Raw genomic sequence first — 14,888 nt, 5'->3', positions numbered from 1 at the left:
GCGCCTGTGGATCACGTTAACGTTTGTGTAGTGGACCGGTCTGGGATAGTGGACGTGTGTCAGGACGAGCTGTTTGTTCTGTTAACATAGTCTACAACATGCATTCATGTTTTATGGCCATGAGCGCATTATGGGCGTCTTACAATACACTTGAATTCGACTCAGTGACATCGTTTAATTGGATAAAGGGTATCTGCAGTATACATTACATATCCCAACAGAACTTCTGTATCTATGAGCAAGCCAGGTTTGTTCAAGTGAAACATGATCGCCTCCTACTGGTCTTGTCTTTCCTGCCCCTCAGCATTCTCGTGGTACATAAAAATTACAAGGGCGTTGTAAAATTTTCTGACACTGGACATGATTGTGTTTTCCACATAAAAAAGGTAGATAATACATAAATAAATAATAAATATCTAAATAAATAAGTTATTTGGAAAGTGTTTACATTTATCTGTTTTGATTTATTTATTTTCTTAACCAAAATACATGTGTATTACAGGTCACAGCCAAAAGCCTGTATATTTTAATTATATTTCAACATACATAAGACAACATACATTTCTTTGTAGGCAAGGATTTGTGTTGTTTAATCTAGTATTAGTATATTAAACAGTGTGGTTTGAATTTTAATATAATTAAATAGTATTGTCAATGTTTATGAGCATGTATAGATAAAAAAATCTGTAAAGTTTCACTGTATTACACTTTATTATATTTAATTTGATAAATTTCTCTGTTAAAACCTGCCATTTATATGTTGTAGGTGTCCTGCACACACTGTAAAGACAATAAGAGAGGCATCATGAGCTCCTTTTTTTACATTTGCATTGTGTGGATCGCCATCTGTATCGGTAAATACCTCAGATTTTAATCAAACAGATGAAAAATAAGTTTCCTAACATACAAGCGTTGCCTGGAAGGTGTAAAAATAAAAATAAGAATTTTTCCCTTTCTTAGGTGTCCTCGATGCAGAAGTTTTGGTTAGTGTATCTGGTATCGAGAAGTCTACAGTTATCCTGCCGTGTAAACTGAGAGTTGCGAGTGAAACACCGTATATACGGTGGAGCACCGATAAGGACGTGTTTGAGCGGAGTGGTAAGGAGTCATTTCAGGGTCAAGGATATGAGGGTCGCGTGGATGTTCCTGAAGACCAGCTGCTTAAAGGGGACTGTTCCTTGAAGTTAAAAAATCTGACGCTTGCAGATATGGGTGTGTACAAGAGCTACCAGGCAGTGAGACGCTTTAAAAGATCTGCTATTGTGCAAGAGAAATGGGAGCTGCTCAACAGCGTTGAGCTCTCAGTAAACGGTAAGTGCGTTTGTCTCAATAGAACACATAAGTAAGTGTGGAGAGTTAATACACTTGCTGTATAAGAAAATCTGTGTATATGCCAGTTTAATGTTTTTTACGAACTTAGTTGTGTTCTAAACTATGCAGACAATTAAAGGAAATACATGCACAGTGTTTAATTCAGAATGTGTGCTCGGCATGAACGAGGCTCAAAGCAATGAAGTTTCAACCCACTGGGTACAAAGTGTTAAACATCTAAATGAAGTGAGATACAGAATTCAAAATGTAGGTTACAAAATATCTACATGAGAATCTAGAAACATGAAATTAAAAAATGTGAAGAAAGAAGACTGTTCAGCATCTTTACCTCCTTAGACACTTAAGGAATTTTAGACTGATCTCTAATGTACAAAGGAACGTCTGCTTCTGCACCATTGAGAGCATCATGATGGGAAGCATCACAGCATGGTTTTGGAACAGCGCCAAGCAGGACAGGAGGGTGGTGCGAGCAGCTGAGTGCAACGTGTATCTATTGCAAGCAGTGCTGGACCATGGATGGATGGATGGATGGATGGATGGATGGATGGATGGAAAGACATGTATATGAATAGAGCATGAATTGTTTTAAAGAAGAAACATGTGGCTTAGATAATATACAAGAAATCTTCTATTTAAGTGGTGTTTGTTGCATTGGAAACCATGAGGTGAGCTGAAAGATGTAATTCGTGACAGGATGAGAGTCCTGGACTTGTCATAATGTCCACATGTGGCAGGGGGAAATGGAGGCACAGAAGGAGCAGCAAAGATGGAGGAGGAGGCAGCAGAAGTGGTGGAGCAGCAATACCTTCAGTGGGGTCAGGGGTAGGAACGACATCAGGGTTATGAGGAAGAGCAGTGATGTCCTCGAGGCAGTTCAGTAGCAGAGTCTCCAGTCTCTCACCGCAAGTGATCATCTTCCTGTTGAGGAAGCCTGACCAAACATACTCTCCTCACAGGCTGGCTTCCTCCATCCTACATCTTTCCATGAAGGGACACTACCTACAGATCTGGGGAGCATCTTGTGTGACAAGTTGCTGTGGTAAGTTGGTAGAGACTTTCTTGTTGTTCGAGGATTCATTGTTGTTGCTGCAGCAGATGTTGTCCCACTACCACATCCTCCAAACTGACTGTCATAAAAATAAGGAGTACATTTAAAAACTGTACAGAAGTTGTAGTAGGAAGACCATAACAAGAACATACAAAGACGAAGCCACAGTAACATCTTTAAGCACATGTCAGTCAATACCACTGAAGATACACCACTGTGATGAACTACTGTAAATATGGAGGACAGAGGAGATTTACAGAATCCTGGCAGTGTATAAAGACCTAAGGACGTATTTCAGCACTGAACACCACCTAGCTTCCAGTAACCACAACCTTATACAAACTCCACCTTCTTCTAAACAGATAAACTCCAGATGTTTCATGTTCTTTACTAAACAATGTTTTCAGAAAACAAAATGGTGCAATGGAAAAAAGAGAAAACCAGATGAACCATGTTTGCTGCCATCTAGTGTACATCCAGAACTTCCACAGCTTATGGAACACACACATTCTACTGAGCATCGTCATGAAGATTTATATATTTTGATCATTTTCCTGGACATGACGAATATAAAATTCAAATGGGAATAAGCTGAAACATTTATGTAGGCCTTTTCTTCCAGATAGAGTATTGTACCATATCACACCAGCTTTGACCACTGCACTGATCACACAGACCTGCACTGAGCTGTTCAGACGTGTATTTCCTTTATTTCTTTTTTTTTTCTCACTTTCTGTTTAAATGGTATTCAACATTTTATGGTGTAATTTCTTTTCAAATGTTGTGTAAGTTATTATATGGTTAAAAGATAAAGGATTATGTTAATAAATTAATCTTTCACTCCATCAATCTACAGAAAAGAAAACAGCTGAAAAGATGTCCCCCGAAATATTGGTTCCCACAGGTCAGTCAATACGTAATTACTTGGATAATTAACTTTCTGCAAAACAGTTTTAATTTATTACAGAACCATTATTTAAATACGTTAAGGATCGTGTTTTTATTCTGTTCTTGCTCTTTAAGATCCAAACCAGAATTAACCATTAAATTGTGTTTTTTCCAGATGATGCCGGAATGAACTGGCCTCACTCACTGGTCCTGGTCCTGTCTCTCCTGTTTTGTTTTCTCTTCCACTAGTCTGAAGAAACATGAGTGTGAGCTAGATTTGTGCACACAATTGTGTGTGGTATTCAAAAGCCCACTAAAAAGCTAATATATGCTGAAGGGTATTCACAATATACACTAGAATTTCTCGAGGGGTCCAAAGGAACTGTGGAAATTCATTAAAAGCAGTAGCTCTGATGTGATCTAGAAAACTGCATGGCTGTCACCATCTGGTCAAAAAGTGAATAGATTTGTCATGACCTTTTAAAGTAAAGCTCCAATGGGGTGTAAAATCTAGTGACTGTGTCCCCAAAAGGCACGTGTTTGATTAGCGCACTTTTTTTTTTTATAAAGAAAAATTAATTTGTTAAAAATTGACATCATACTTTGTGTGCTGAAGAGTCGTGTCTGGTTCACGCATGTTTCTGTCACAGCTAATGCTCTCAGTACCCTTACATAAAAAGGCTAACTGTGCTCTGAGTGGGGTAAATCACCCAGGACCTCCTTCTGGAAGCGGAGCAAGGGGTCATTACCACAGTCGAGCCTCTGGTGACTGGACCACCCACTTAAGTAGCAGGAGAAATTATAGAAGTCGTATAGAACACCAAATTATAAACCAAGAATCATTAGTATTAGAGCTGGGCGATAAATCGATTAACTCGAATGTGTAGTTTACATTGATTTGTTTGAATGAAAATCGGTTTTCTCTTTAACATCCTCTGACGCTCCCCTCTGGGTTCCCGTAGTTTCGAATGGGCTCAGCCCTCCCCCGCGCGTTTGCCATAGAGATACACAAACAACATGGCAGCGAGCAGGGAAGAACTCGTTCCCAAGAAAGGCACAGTGTCATCTGTCATATGGAATTGGACACAGAACACCCCGCTGCAAAGTGTGTTTAAAGTCTATTGCTAGCAAAGGTAGCAGTACGACTAATTTACTGCAGCACCTTAAACAGAGGCATGCTGTCGAGTGGGAGAGATGTTATGAAAAAGACCGCGGCAGCACAAACACACCACCAAAAAACAACCTACCGTCTTAGAAACATTGTTGGAAAGCGATCATGGATCCAGTGAATTCCTGTTATATGCATCAACAAACATTATACTCTATGTTGTTTATTGCGACTTAAGTAAAGTTGGCCGCATATTCACAGATTTGAGATTCCCGAGTCAATAACTCCTGAGCTAAACGCTGTTAGTACACAAATAACACCTCTTTTTTTATCGTGGTAATGTAGAGAGGCAGCTACAACCTAAATTTCCGCATTGGACAAAATACAAGTCTGTATGTGCGAACACCTGAGACAGATTCCAAGGGACCGTCTGCAAAGAGCAAAACCCGAAAAGCGAATACAAGAAACAGTCAATAACTTCACTGTAATACTGTACTGTTTTTTTTTTTTTTCATATGAAAAATCATAAGTATTATACAAAAAGACATTTCCCCCAAATATGTGTTGTAGTATAACTATCAGGACATCAGTGGTGTGTGAGCTGGTGACAGTACAGTGTAGTACAGTGAAGTTATTGACTGTTTTTATAGTATCCGCTTTTCAGGTTTTGCACTTTGCAGACGGTCCCTTGGAATCTGTCTCAGGTGAATGTATATAAATATACAGGAAAAATCGATTTAAATCGTAAATCGATTTTTTTTTTTTTTTTTTTTCGTGTGTGAAAAAATCAGGGATTTTTATTTTAGGCAATATCACCCAGCCCTAAGTAGTATACTGATACTATGTACTGCATTATTATATTAGTATACTGATGTCTCTGTGTAAATTGTTGTAACAAACAGATTTGCTGTTTTTATAGACTACATTTTTGTGTAGTTATGATTTGTATAGAACTTCTGGCTTACATTATATGACCAAAATCATACAAAGCGTAAACTCTTCTATCATGAAGATGTCAGGAACCTTAAATTTATACGTAAAAATGTAGTTAAAATGAAAATGTTGAAAAAGTGAACAGCCTTATTGCAGACCTTCATGCACATATAGTATAACACACAATATCTAAATTCTTAAAAAGAATAGATATGATATTTAGTTCTGGTAAAAGTTTAAAATCATTTCATGTTTTTGACATTTTCACCTGGTTCTGCTGGATCCCAGTCCTGTTTGTACAAATGCTAAACAGCTTTCTGCATTTTACCAGTGGCTCTAACACAATCTGTGTAGTACACCAAGAGGATGGACATAACATAAAAAATGTCCAATACAATTGCAATAGATACAAATAGTTATGTGTCATGTATATGTAATGCACTTTAGTATGTCGCTCTGAATAAGGACGTCTATGTAAATGTTGTAAATGTTAATATGTGAGTCAACGAGCGTTGATCAAAGCTTTTTTCAAATAAAAACAAATTGAATAATAAAAGCATTTTCTGGACAATTATTAAGGGATAATGTGCACAAGCATGTGACCAGGATTTTATTAAACACCACCTGGAATTAAATGTATAGTATAAAATAACATGTTTATGCTTCTTCTGTGAAAGAAACTATATTCAAAAACTACAATACTATATCCTGACTTTATACACTGTCTGGCCAAAAGTATGTGGACACCTGACCATCATCATGTAACCCTAAGTTTGGAAACACTTCTAGAGAACGTCTCTGTGTGTAGAATTAATGTCACTCGACCAGAACTCAGAGATACAAACCCTGCTCCATCATGATGTTGTAAACTTTTCCCAGAGAAGACCAGGAGACTTGGATATCCTTGTGCAGTAGTCTTTATTGTAGATACACGATGAAACGAGTCCGCAAGTCAGCGCGTACCGGCACGGGTGCTGCAGTCATCAAGTCTGACTTAAAGTTGTAATACATTGTAAATATACACATTTTAGGGAGCAGTCCCATCAGATAGAGACAAAACACTCGGTTGATAATCAAAGCATGAAGGGATGTAACAGCCCCACACCGGATCCTGGAATTTCACCCACACTTAATCCCATTCACAGACCATAAGACTCTCCCTCCCTCTCTCTCTCTCTCCCTCCCTCGCTCGCTTGCTCTCTCTCTCTCTCTCGCTCCCTCCCTCTCCCTCTCTCGCTCGCTTTCTCTCGCTCTCGGTCCAAAACTTTATTTTTTTGTTCGTTTTTCCAAAACTTTTTGTATTTTCTTCTTACACCATTAGGAAGTCCATTTTTGCCCTTGCTTCATAGCATTAACCCTCATACTGGACTGGATTCACGTGGGGAAACTTAAATGGGGTAAGTGCATGTTTTATAATCTGTCTTTTTATTTAATTATAATAACTACAAGCATATCGTTTGAATAACATGTTTATTGAGGACTGCTTGAAACTGTCTTGTTTTTTAACGGTAAAGTGTAAGGCTCAAAAAGCGCCTCCACAGAGCTGTTCCATTAACACCAGTGCATTATTTAATTTTCATTCAGTAGTGTAATGTTAATGTTCCGTGTAATGTGATACTGTTTTAAAAGGTTTATTTGTTGGTTTTTGTCAGACAAGGCCCGAAGTAATGAACAGTTTGTTATCTGATACTAGGTGACGTTAAAGACCTGCTTATTCAAGAAACAATTCAACTAGCACTTCTTTGTCCATCTTTTCCTTATATAAAAGAAAAGGAGAAAAAAAACCTTTGAAACTTTTTCATTGTAACTTTGAACAATGTTTTAAACTCATGGTATCTTAAGTATGTATCCTAGTGAACCAGCATTAATGTATCCAATGTTAGAGATTTAAGCACTTATGTACGTCGCTCTGGATAAGAGTCTGTCACATGCTGTAAATGTAAATGTGCGTAATAACTTGTGAGAGACAGATCTGGTCAAGAGGAAAATTTACTCGGGGTAACCAGCAGCAAACCATACACACACATTTCACAGAATCACAGGTGGATTATATCTACAATTAACATCTTTGCTGTATTTAACCCAGGTCAAACGGCAATAGATTGCCCCCTACAGGTCAATCAACCATAGCTCAGAACATAACACCCCCGCCCCCACCCCCAAGTTTAAAATACTTCTTCATAAATCACAATACACTAAACTTCATTCAACAATCATCTTACAATATAATTTCTTTTTTTACATTTATTTATTTATTTGTTTGTTTGTTTGTTTGTTTGTTTGTTTGTTTGTTTATTGCTTCAGTTCATAATCTTTTAAATGACCAGGCAATTTCCTGGTTCTCGTGACCGTCTCATAACAGGGCTAAAGGATTTTGTCAGTGATTCAGTGGTTATCTCACCAGGTTGAGCAGTATCCCCAATTAATTCAAGGGGATTAGTCTCACTAGAAATGTCCCCAGTCTCTGTTCCATCAGTCTCTTTATCCACTACAGGAGCTGAGTTATCAGAGAAGTCCAAATCAGGATATTTACAGTCCATAACTTCCTCTGAAAGGTTCACAAGCAACTTCTGGCGGCCAAGAATTTGATCTACGTGTCTCCGTACCACTCTCCCATCACCCAGCATCACTTTATAAGACAGTGGTCCAGTCACAGCCTCAATGTGCCCCGGAATCCATTTTGGTCCATAAGTAAAATTCCGAACAAGTACTGGATCTCCAACACCAAAGCTACGTTCATGGGCCTTTTTGTCATGATGAACTTTTTGCTTTTGTTGTTGTTCCTGGATCTTACCCGTTAAATCAGGATGTATAAAATCCAAAGAACATCGCAATATCCGTCCATGCAACAGTTCAGATGGAGAAAGTCCTGTGGTGGTCTGAGGAGTATTCCTGTAACTGAATAAAACTCGAGCCAATTTAGTTGCCATTGTTCCTTCAACACAATTTTTTAACATGCCTTTAACAATTTGCACGGCCCTTTCTACTAACCCATTACTGGAAGCATGATAGGGTGCAGAAGTAACATGTTGTACTCCATTTTTTTTCAGGAACTCTTTGAATTCCGCACTCACAAAACAAGTGGCATTATCTGATACCAACAGTTCAGGTAGTCCATGGTTACTGAAGCTAGTACGCAAACATTCAATAGTTACAGCAGATGTAGCGGAGTTCACAGGATACACATCCATCCATTTTGAATGTGCATCAATCAAGACCAAGAACATTTTTCCCATGAAGGGTCCGGCATAATCCAATTGCAATCTTTGCCATGGTTTTTCGGGCCAATTCCAGGGATGCAGTGGAGCTCCAGCGGGAACGTTTCTATGTTCTTGACAGATATGACAGGTTTTAACTAACCTTTCCACATCCTGGTCCAACTTAGGCCACAACACATGACTTTGGACTAACGCTTTCATCCTAGCCACTCCAGGGTGACACTGATGCAGCTGTGTTTTCATTTTTCATCCAGCAAATGCCGGTATCGGAATCGGATCGGAAGAGAAAAAGTGTCTTCCTGTTCAGGAACAGATTCTGTTGGCAAGGGTAACCGACTTAGAGCATCTGCATTTGCATGATCTTTGCCAGGTTTGTAGATTATGTTGTATTCATATGCTCTTAATGTCACAGCCCATCGCTGGATCCTAGGAGATGACATCTGAGGAACAGACTTTAACTCGTTAAACAAAGACAACAAGGGTTTATGATCTGTAACGATGGTAAACTTCCGACCATACAGATACTTATGAAAGCGTTGTAAGCCGAACATAAAGCTTCATTGTCCAACTGTGAATAATTCCGCTCAGCTTGATTCAATGTCCGTGACATAAATCCAATGGGTCTTTCCCTACCATCTGGCATGTTATTAAAGAACATGTATTAGTGAATAAAGTGTGTAATAGAGCTGTGTGTTAATCTTTTAGTAATTTGTTTTAGTAAAACAATTAGGGAAGTGAAGAAAACATTTATTTCCTTTTTTTTCTTTCCCCACAACTCCAAAACTCCTCCTTCTTCTCTTTCCTCCTACTACAAACACACACACTGTTTTTGAAAAGAGAAATAACTCACACAGCGTTACATAAGCTCACCCAGTCTGTTGTTAATGGATTCACCATGGCTGTATCTGAATGTTCCCAGCCATGCACCCACCCACAGTGAGAGAGAGAGAGAGAGAGAGAGAGAGAGAGAGAGAGAGAGAGAGAGAGAGAGAGAGAGCAACAATTAGATAACTGAAACTTACTAATCAGTGTTGTACAGTAAGAGCTAAAGGCAGCTTAGACTAGATATAATTTCTTGCTTTTATGCCATGTGGGTTTACTTGATCATACAAGTGAAGTAAAGTGAAGTGAATACAAAGTTTATTTTCCTATACCCCATCCCATTTATGTGTTGAACAATTTCATAAATCAATTTTTTTTCTACCTGAATTTTTTTATTAAATACCTAGAACATTTACCATCACTACAATGCACTGCTTTATAATCTTACTATCTATTGTCACTAAGAGGATGAGTTATCTTTTAAGTCTGGATCCTATCAAGGTTTCTTCCTCATGTTCCCTAAAGGAGTTTTTCCTAGCTAATTACTGTATGACTTGCTTATTAGGGTTCTAAATATAAATCTAATCCTAGACTTCTGCAAAGCTTCTTTGTGACAATGTCTGTTGTTAGAAGAGCTATAAAAATAAAATGGGAATTAAATTGAATTGATTTTGTCTATAAAGCTTTGTGAAGTTCTTTGCTCTAGAGACTTCTGTTATCCATGTGCCATCTTATGAGTTCATGGTATTCGCTGCAGGAGAGGCCCAGCAGGATGTGGTACAACTGGCTTCAAGTCTTGTAAATTAAAAACAGCAGTGCTGTTTGGTCAAATACTTATTTACTGACATAGAAGTAGGAATAAGAATGCTAGCTGTATTGAGTTAATCTGAGTATTTGACTCAACTTACTTATACCACTGAAAGCAGCATTACATTCAGACCTCATGATGTCCCAAGCCACTAACTTTCCCAAGTCACTAAAGCTAAATACTGTCTCTAGAACTGGCTGAGCTGGAAATCATTAAAGCTTTGTTCACAGTATTGATAAAGTTCATTTTATTTATCATAAAATGGCACCAGACAAAAAATACTGCACAATTCACACCAAAAGCATCACAAACAATTTTATCCTCATTTCCCAAAAACATCTCTTTACAAAATGCTTACAAAGTTCTCAGAAAAGAGTCATCTCTTAGAGTTGACTCATATATGTAGATTACACATTAGTACAAATATGAGAGCAATTCCAAAGACTGGACAGTGTTTTTCTCGTCATATGTTTATTTTGTACAGAAGAATTTTGCCAACCAAACAGATTCCATTTTCTTAGAAGAACCACATCAAAGCCAGATGTGTTTTCAAACCTTAAGACAGCTGGAGTCCAGTGAAGTTCTAGGCTAGTCTGGTTTGAGTCTGTAAATAAGACCATGTAAAATCAAATGGGTGTCTGCATCTTGGGATTAACAATCACGGAAGATTAGCAAAGCTCAGGCAGGTGTTTCCTGTTCTAGAGGTTGCTCAGCTGGGTTGAGTCCACAAAGGCAATAGATTATGGAGGCTAAGGGAAACATGTACACAACAGTAGAGATTCTTCATAGACCAAGATGAAATTAAAAGCGAATTAATCTTTATATAAATGGGTGAATAATTACGGGTATAAATGATGTCAAACGAAATGGTATCATCAATAAATAAAGTTTAGTGTAAATCTGCAATGAAAGACATTTCTGCTGCAAGGACTGATAAAATAGCAACAATTATGTGGTCTTGCAGGCAAGAACAAATAGAAAGATGTATAATTCATTGAGATTAGAGTTTTACTGAATGTTAATACTGCATTAAATTTGATTCTGAATTATGTAATATTGTACATTGCAGTGAGATACAGGATACAAGTGCATGAACTTCAAAACCTGTGCAGGTGAAATCAAACAGAGATAATCCATACAAAATATAAGAAAATTGATGATAACCATATTCAGGAATGAAACCATGAAACAGAGATCGGAGGACAATGCACTTAAGGACTTCATGCACAGATTGAATGCATGATAGAATTTCACAGCAAAAAACAAATAAGGAGTAACACAAAACAGGTGGACACTGTCAGATAACAAACCAATGATGTCAGTGTTTTTATCTCAGGTGATAAAACAGCCAACGCAATGATGAGAATTTCCTTTTCTAATAAAATTAATTCTTTCAAATTTGACAGTAATGTAAAAATTTTTGTAAATATATTAGATTTTAAATGTAGAGGCAATCAGAGCATCTTGCAGTGGATTCAGTAGAGAATCATTTATTTTAATTAAATGAATTTTTTATAATAAAAATAATTCTAATTTTACTTTTTGGGATGTATTAATTTAAGTAATTTCAGTAAAGTAAATTCATATTAGCTATAAAATTTAACCTTGTAAAAGGTTTTCACCCAAACAAAGTATCAACACTTGGTTATAATTGTAAATCCATGCAAATTTAGCAACTTGCATAATACCTTGTGAAATTGGGCTTCTACAATAACTTTCTGTGGTGAAATTGGGCTTCTACAATAACTTTCTGTGGTAAATTTAGCTTTAACAGTAACTTTCTGTGGTAAATTTAGCTTTAATAAACTGTGGTACATTTAGCTTTAGCAATTACTTTCTGTTGTAAATTTAGCTTTAACGTTAACTTTCTGTGGTAAATTAAGCTTCTACAATAACTTTCTGTGGTAAATTTAGCTTTAACAGTAACTTCCTGTGGTACATTTAGCTTTAACAGTAACTTTATGTGGTAAATTAAGCTTCTACAATTACTTTCTGTGGTAAATTAAGCTTCTACAATAACTTTCTGTGGTAAATTTAGCTTTACAGTAACTTTCTGTGGTAAATTTAGCTTTAACAGTAACTTTCTGTTGTAAATTTAGCTTTGACAGCAACTTTCTGTGGTAAATTAAGCTTTAACAGTAACTTTCTGTGGTAAATTAAGCTTTTACAATAACTTTCTATGGTAAATTTAGCTTTAACAGTAAATTTCTGTGGTAAATTTAGCTTTAACAGTAACTTTCTGTGGTAAATTTAGCTTTAACAATAACCGCCCATGGTACATTTTGCTTGAGTAATAAACTGTGGTACATTTAGCTTTAGCAATTACTTTCTGTGGTAAATTTAGCTTTAACAGTAACTTTCTGTGGTAAATTAAGCTTCTACAATAACTTTCTATGGTAAATTTAGCTTTAACAGTAAATTTCTGTGGTAAATTAAGCTTTAACAGTAACTTTCTGTGGTACATTAAGCTTCTACAATTACTTTCTGTGGTAAATTTAGCTTTAACAGTAACTTTCTGTGGTAAATTTAAATTTAGCAATAATTTTCTGTGGTAAAGTTAGCTTTAACAGTAACTTTCTGTGGTAATTTCAGCTTTAACAGTAACTTTCTGTGGTAAATTTAGCTTCTACAGTAACTTTCTGTGGTAAATTTAGCTTCTACAGTAACTTTCTGTGGTAAATTTAGCTTATACAATAACTTTCTGTGGTAAATTTAGCTTCTACAGTAACTTTCTGTGGTAAATTTAGCTTTAACAGTAACTTTCTGTGGTAAATTTAGCTTTAACAATAACCGCCTGTGGTACATTTAGCTTTAGCAATAAACTGTGGTACATTTAGCTTTAGTAATTACTTTCTGTGGTAAATTTAGCTTTAATGTTAACTTTCTGTGGTAAATTTAGCTTTAATGTTAACTTTCTGTGGTAAATTAAGCTTCTACAATAACTGTCTGTGGTAAATTTAGCTTTAACAGTAACTTTCTGTGGTAAATTTAGCTTTAACAGTAACTTTCTGTGGTAAATTAAGCTTCTACAATAACTTTCTGTGGTAAATTTAGCTTTAACAGTAAATTTCTGTGGTAAATTAAGCTTTAACAGTAACTTTCTGTGGTAAATTAAGCTTCTACAATAACTTTCTATGGTAAATTTAGCTTTAACAGTAAATTTCTGTGGTAAATTAAGCTTTAACAGTAACTTTCTGTGGTACATTAAGCTTCTACAATTACTTTCTGTGGTAAATTTAGCTTTAACAGTAACTTTCTGTGGTAAATTTAAATTTAGCAATAATTTTCTGTGGTAAATTTAGCTTTAACAGTAACTTTCTGTGGTAATTTCAGCTTTAACAGTAACTTTCTGTGGTAATTTCAGCTTTAACAGTAACTTTCTGTGGTAAATTTAGCTTCTACAGTAACTTTCTGTGGTAAATTTAGCTTATACAATAACTTTCTGTGGTAAATTTAGCTTCTACAGTAACTTTCTGTGGTAAATTTAGCTTTAACAGTAACTTTCTGTGGTAAATTTAGCTTTAACAATAACCGCCTGTGGTACATTTAGCTTTAGCAATAAACTGTGGTACATTTAGCTTTAGTAATTACTTTCTGTGGTAAATTTAGCTTTAACAGTAACTTTCTGTGGTAAATTTAGCTTTAACAGTAACTTTCTGTGGTAAATTAAGCTTCTACAATAACTTTCTGTGGTAAATTTAGCTTTAACAGTAACTTCCTGTGGTAAATTTAGCTTTAACAGTAACTTTATGTGGTAAATTTAGCTTTAACAGTAACTTTCTGTTGTAAATTAAGCTTCTACAATTACTTTCTGTGGTAAATTAAGCTTCTACAATTACTTTCTGTGGTAAATTTAGCTTTAACAGTAACTTTCTGTGGTAAATTAAGCTTCTACAATTACTTTCTGTGGTAAATTAGCTTTAACAGTAACTTTCTGTGGTAAATTTAAATTTAGCAATAATTTTCTGTTGTAAATTTAGCTTTAACAGTAACTTTCTGTGGTAAATTCAGCTTTAACAGTAACCTTCTGTGGTAAATTAAGCTTCTACAGTACTTTCTGTGGTAAATTTAGCTTTAACAGTAACTTTCTGTGGTAAATTAAGCTTCTACAATAACTTTCTGTGGTAAAGTTATTAAAATACATATCATATTTATATAACCCTTGTGCAGACCTGGGGTCTATTTGACTCAATCTGGAAAGTTTAATGTGTCATAAATTGGGTTTCCTTCCACATATTTGCCTGAAATTTACTAGGATTGATCCAAATTATAAACTTTGCAAGTAAAATAAATTTTGTCTATTTTCGTTGAACTATGTGTTCATAAAATAAATACTTTCCTCCTCAAGTCCTCCGAGTCAATTTGACCTGGCCACATTTAGTGGGGCAATAGGTCACACTTTTGCCCTTTTCACAGCAATGAACATACACACAGACACAAAGATGCACACATAAAATGTCCACTAACACACGCACCCAAAACACACACTCACACACCACACAAGCACCCACATGCATGCACACACACACACACACACACACACACACACACAAATTGGGCATTGCATCTCATTAGGCCTCCAGAAAAAAAAAAGCTACACATTTGTAAATATTTCACACTTTTGAAATGCCTTTGCCTAGCAGAGGGCAAAATATGACCTACCGAAACACATACACACACTCACAGATGTTGTGTTTTCAGATTCAAATCATATTTGTTTTCTCTCTTTTA

At 36.2% G+C, this 14,888-nt stretch overlaps 1 protein-coding gene and 1 long non-coding RNA gene across 2 annotated transcripts in view; both read left to right on the top strand.

Annotated features, from left to right (window-relative positions):
* Positions 1-14,888, top strand: part of LOC113638173 — a 67,199-nt gene that overhangs the window by 18,788 nt on the left and 33,523 nt on the right. The window lies entirely within an intron of this gene.
* LOC125145778 lies at positions 4,974-9,212 on the top strand. The gene is made up of 2 exons (XR_007144210.1): positions 4,974-6,706; positions 8,782-9,212. It is a non-coding gene; the product is annotated as an uncharacterized LOC125145778 (long non-coding RNA).

This window comes from Tachysurus fulvidraco, chromosome 10 (assembly GCF_022655615.1).
Source record: "Tachysurus fulvidraco isolate hzauxx_2018 chromosome 10, HZAU_PFXX_2.0, whole genome shotgun sequence".
Classification (NCBI taxonomy): Eukaryota; Metazoa; Chordata; class Actinopteri; order Siluriformes; family Bagridae; genus Tachysurus; species Tachysurus fulvidraco.
The sequence above is the reverse complement of the archived record's forward strand: the minus strand, read 5'-3'. Positions and strand labels throughout refer to the sequence as shown.